Here is a 5,760-nt window from a genome sequence, read left to right on the forward strand (position 1 = left end):
CTCCATTTTCCTTTGGTTCCTTTAGCTGAGTAACGGGTATCTGATAATCGAGGTACTCGACTATAGCGTTCTTCCTTGTTTTTTTTTTAATCTCCTTCATTATTTCTTCTGGCTTAAACATTTCTTTAATATTTCGATAAGGTTGTCTTTATGAAAGTCTGGTCGATTAACAGTATATCTATGAAAGGCGGGGAATGGAATAGTAAATTGATAGTCAGGTGGATTGTCTTTATGGATAACAATTTGGTTTTTTAATGCACTTATTGGGGCCTCAACACTGGGAAAGGCGGTGCCCAGAGCTCTCAGCGCTGTTGCTGTCATTGAGTTAATGTCATTACCCTTAGGGATGCTGGATAAGGCGTCAGCTACTACATTTTCCTTTCCAGGTTTATAAAGTAATTCCTTATTATATTCATCAAGGTATGATGTCCATCTTTTAGTCGCAATTCCTCTTTTGCAATTACAATCTTGCTTAAGAGGTTCGTGATTGGTGTACATTTTTACTTTAGTACCACCGTAAAGGTATTCTCTAAGCGATAATTTTCTTCAGATGGGGATAAAGTTCTAGATACGAAAGCTATGGGTCTGATCATCTGTGAAAGTACGGCTCCTATCGTTGGCCAGAAGCATCAGTAGCTAACACGAATTCTTCATTAAAGTTGGGATACTGCCAAATTGCGCCTTTTGATGTTAGGGTATTTTTAAAGCTAATGAAAGCCTGCATGGCTTCATCATTTAAGTGAATAGCTTTCCTTGATGAAGTCGCCTTTGCAATTCGCTCATCCTCTCCTCTAAGTACAGTTGTAAGAGGTTAAGTCAACACGGCATGGCCCATGATAAATCTCTTATAATACCCAAAAAGTCTGAGGAAAGATCTTAATTCCTTAACTGTTTTGTGATATGGGTAGCCAGCGATCTCTTCTACCTTTGCGGGGCTTGTCTCGATTCCCTTGTCCGATATTATAAATCCTAAGAACTCAACTTTGTTTTTAAAGAACTCATACTTATCCACTTGGCACTTAATATTGGCGTTATTCAAAGTTTCAAATAATTTTTCTAAATCTTTGGAATACGATTCTTCGTCCGGGCCAAAGACGATACAAATGTAGCTAATTTTCCCTATATGTTCCCTAAGAATATCATCTAGTGCTCGCTGAAATATATATGGTTCATTTTCAGCCCGAATGGAAGTCTTGTGTACTGAAATTTTCCTTTTTTCACAGAAAAGGCTGTTATTTTTATACCGCTTTTCTTCAAAGGAATTTGATGGAAGCCGCTCTTGAGATCTAACACGAAAAACATTTAATTATTTCCTAGTTGTGCAAGAACTCCATTAATGTCTGGTATAAGGTATCTATCTGCAATAGTTACACTGTTTAGTTTTCTGAAGTCTATTACCATCCTTTACTTTTTTATATGGGATCTATCTAATTTTTTTGGTACTATCCAAACTAGTGAATTATAAGGTGATCAATATAATACGACCATCTGTATTATAATGTTTTCTAAAAGTTTTAATACTTGTCGGTGTATTTCATCATTCAGTGCCATTGGACCTTGATAAAACTTTGAGTACATAAGTGTGTCGGTACTGGTACGGATTCCAGCATTAACATATGTCGATTAAGTCAATTTTTCATTGGGCTATCTTTTGCGATTTTGTAGATGGTCTGTCCGAGATATTATTACGTCTACTTCGTCAAATTTTTGATCTTTTATAGTTATGATTTTGCCATTTTTCAACGACAAAGTTTTGGTGTCTGTGTTAATATTGCTCCTAATTCCTTTAACCTATCGTTTCCTAATAGGGCATGGAATGTTTTAAGTGTAGGTAATAGATATAATTTAGTTGTTGTACTACGGTTATCCAATAGGTTGCCTGTTTTATGGTGAGTAATTCTAATATTTCCGCCAACGGAAATGGCGTTAAAATTTGATTTATTTTCTACTGAATTTTAAACAAATGTTGGTAAAATGTAGTTGTTATTTGAATTGGTGGCTGTTAGTATCTTCAAAATTTCTCCACTCTTTAGCTTACACTCGAAATAAGGTAATGAGGAGTCGGTTATTCAAATAAAAAAAAATAAGCGTAGTCGTATTGATATTTTTGGTCGGCTTGGTCTATGGCTTCGGAATATTCTGCTAGAGATTCAGAGTATTCCGCTTGTCATATTCTGGTATGAAGGGTAGTTCTTTCTTTACTTCCGAAGGATTGTCAGTGGCTGTTCGAATATTACAATTTCTAAGTTTCTTCGCTGCCTCATTTACCGGTTTCGAATCGAACTGGTTTATTCATGTAGTTGATCTGTTTAGATTGGAGGGTCTTATCGACGTCCGTTGGTTCATAATTAAGCGAACGTCGCTTAGACGAAGCGCAACTGAAAAACCCTCATATGCGCAGGGCATGGAAATAGGCCCTAGGATGTTCTGCTTTAAGCTTCTAAAAGCTGTTGTTTTTTTTTCTTTTTTTGGATTTGTTTTGGCCTAGGGCCCTGCACTACATTTGATTTTGTGCAAAGATGTTAGGCATTATTTTTGAACAGACTCACTCGCTTTTTTGGGATCCACGATGAAAGCGCATCCAGTCGAGGCATCCGCTGCAAATCTGTTTGGGAAGAGATTTAAGGGTGTAAGCCCTACTTTGCCATGCTTCATAAAAACTACAACAACCACAAAAGACGTCAACAGCGAATTCTCTTTGCATTTTGGTCGCCTATGCGCCTTTACCTGGACGCCTCTCTCACGCTACCAATATCTTCGAATAAAATTATGTAAAAAAATCGATGCTTAAGCATTAAATAAAAATATAATTCTTAACTAATTAAACCCGTTACTCGAGGACTAATTTACATATTTTCGTCGGAAATTATGAAACAGATTGTAACGAACTGATTTTTATGGTCTGCTCGCTACGAGATTCGTGCGGCTAGCTCAGTATATTGTGTGTTCGTCCCACAGAATTCACGGGTTCGTATTGGGTTTATTGCGGGTATATTATTACAAGTGTCTTAGTCGCTTGGTTGGCCTTGGCTCGTTGCTTGTGACCTTCGGTGCTTCCGACGGTCCTGATTGACTCGACGACCTCTCGCCTTGATGACCCGGTGCTCCAGTCCTGTAGCTCCCTGAAGATACTCGCAGCTCCCTGAAGATCCTCGCCGCTCCCTGAAGATCCTCGCAGCTCCCTGAAGACGCTCGCTCGCTGTTCACTTCTCACGCGTGACTTGGTGACTGCTGGTAACGACTCTGACTCGCGAGGGGTATCGGCCGTACGGGCTTAGGGAAGCGTCACCGTTCTCAGACTAGGGTGAACAGAAGCTGCGCTCTCCAGGATCGCTCCTTTCGACACACCGCCGCCTGTCCCTTGCTCTGTCCCGGATGGTCCCACTGGGGTTTCTGCTCAGCCCGCGCGGACAGTCAAGGCGGAACGCCAGGAAGCTGCCTCGCGCCTTACTTCGCTTCCACGCCTAGTGTAAACGAACGTTCGACCCTAGCCTCACCCTTTTGCTTTTTGTCCGGGACGTTTCCGTGTGGCTTTTGGTACTCGGGGTTCGGGCACGCCGCTCCGGGACCTCGCAAGTCGAATCCGTAGGGCTCTCCTGGATAATTCCACTCGAGACCGTACCGATCGACCGCTCTCCCTTCTGGCTTGTTATACTCGTGGTTCGGGCACGCCGCTCCGGGACCTCGCAAGTCGAATCCGTAGGGCTCTCCTGGACAATTCCACTCGAGACCTTACCGATCGACCGCTCTCCCTTCTGGCTTGTTATACTCTTTCCAGGCGTAACGCCAGGACTTTGTGGACAGGGTTAATCGACCGCCTTGACCTAGCCGTGTGATGCCCTCTGGATCTCAGCTACCTGTGTCTCAATTCGGAGATTCCTGGTATCCCAATCCCGAACGTCTCGACGTAGCAATCTCGCTCCTTGTAGGCTCCCACGACGCTGCTTCTCTCGCGACTCGACTTGCTGCTGCTCCCTTGTAGATTATCTGGTTGTTTGATTGTTCACTTTGGTATCTGAGTGATCTTGACGGTTTGACTCCTTGTGATCGACTGATCCAGCTTCCAGCGCTCTGCGGCCTTATATAGGGCCTCCGGGAACCGTTATTTCCCTTTTGCGCACGGCCCGCTGGATCTCTCCACTCCGGGTCCAAAGTCCGTGCCTCCTGGTTGACCCACTTGTCCTTCACGTACCGCTTTCAACCGATGCCCACAGCTGCCGTCCCGCTGATTCCCATGATGTTTGTGGCACGCCTGTGTGCCACTCCACTGCCGAGATGTGGCACTTCTTCTCCCGGTCCAAAGTTCACGGGAGAGTCCAAAGTCCGGTGGAGTTCCGTTATCCGCTTTTGCACACGGCACTCTTGCTGTGACCGCGAAGTCTCCATTCTCTCTCGATCTCCATCCTTGGTCTCCAAACTCTCTCGCTCTCCTTCATTGGTCTCCAAACTCTCTCGCTCTCCTTCGTTGGTCTCCAAACTCTCTCGCTCTCCTCGCCGCGCCGTTACTACGCGAATTCGCAGCGTATCTGGCAAGCGGCCGGCCATCTGCTGCTGTTTCTACTTGTGGGGAGTTATTCAACTCCTCACATTCCCCCTTACTTCGGGAAACATTTAAGACTGGTTCCTACTGTCCGGCGTTTCCTTGCTTAATCCCAGCCTTCGAGTCCTTGTGATTCCCGCGTCGCTCCCTCGTTGCTCCCTCGATGCTCCCTCGACGCTCTTAGCTCCGTTGAGTTCCTACAGCGCTGGTCTTCCTCCTTGTAGCAACTTGAATCTCCCGCGCCGATATTCTCCCTGACTCCACTGGAACATCGATACTCGTGAGTTATCGATCCCCCAGCTCGCTACTCATTGCTGCGTTCCACTCCTTTTATCGCTTCCTCCGCCTGGTCACACCATTCGTGCGTGATCGATGTTCATTCGCATATCGATATCGACGGTGCGGCGTTGCCACCTGCTCGTTGCGATATTTCCACCTTTGGCCGATATTACCATTTGTCGTGTACCCATCGATCGCACTTTCATCTAGTGCCAATCGATCGCCTATCGAGGCGCCCCCTTCCCTGGCTCATGGTGATTTTGCACCTTTCTAGGTAAGTTTTCGCATTTCCTCACTCCTTTCTATTTCAACCTTTCTCTCTCCACACGACCTCTCTCGCCTCTCGTCTCTCTCTCTCGACCTCTCTCAATCGACCTCAGGCGGCTGAGCCTGGCTTCACGCTGGCAACACTCGAGAGCTGGTGCGGAGAGGACTTCGCATTTGCTTCGCTGCAGGTGAGCATTTTGGTGTCGTTTGGCTGCTTCCTGTATTAACCCAGTACGAATTTCAGGATGCTGGAGCTGCCATGTATGCCCCTTACTTCTGGGCCCTGTTTCAGTTTTATGCCGGTTTTCAAACTCCGTTTTTGTTCATTTTATTCAACTTTTATTTCGGCCGCTCCTCGAACACTCTCGTGCCCGCCAGCCCCAGCCGAACGCGGAACGCGCGCCCCTCTCTCCATACGCGCACGCTGCGCCTGCCGCCCAGGATGCGAGCCTCCTCTACCACCGGTGCCTCCGCGATCCCTTCGGGCCACTCATGCTCCACGATCTCTCGCCATCGCTGGCCCTCCGGCGCCGACACCGTCCGCGACAATTTCGGCCGTGCCACCACCTCGGATACTTCGGGCGCCGAGTGCTGCCGCTTGAGCGGAGGACGGCCGTTTTTCACGGGCTCAGGCCACACCCAGGGTCCTCGCTCCAGAGGCTCCGCGGTTACTG

Source organism: Drosophila subpulchrella, unplaced genomic scaffold (assembly GCF_014743375.2).
Source record: "Drosophila subpulchrella strain 33 F10 #4 breed RU33 unplaced genomic scaffold, RU_Dsub_v1.1 Primary Assembly Seq73, whole genome shotgun sequence".
Classification (NCBI taxonomy): Eukaryota; Metazoa; Arthropoda; class Insecta; order Diptera; family Drosophilidae; genus Drosophila; species Drosophila subpulchrella.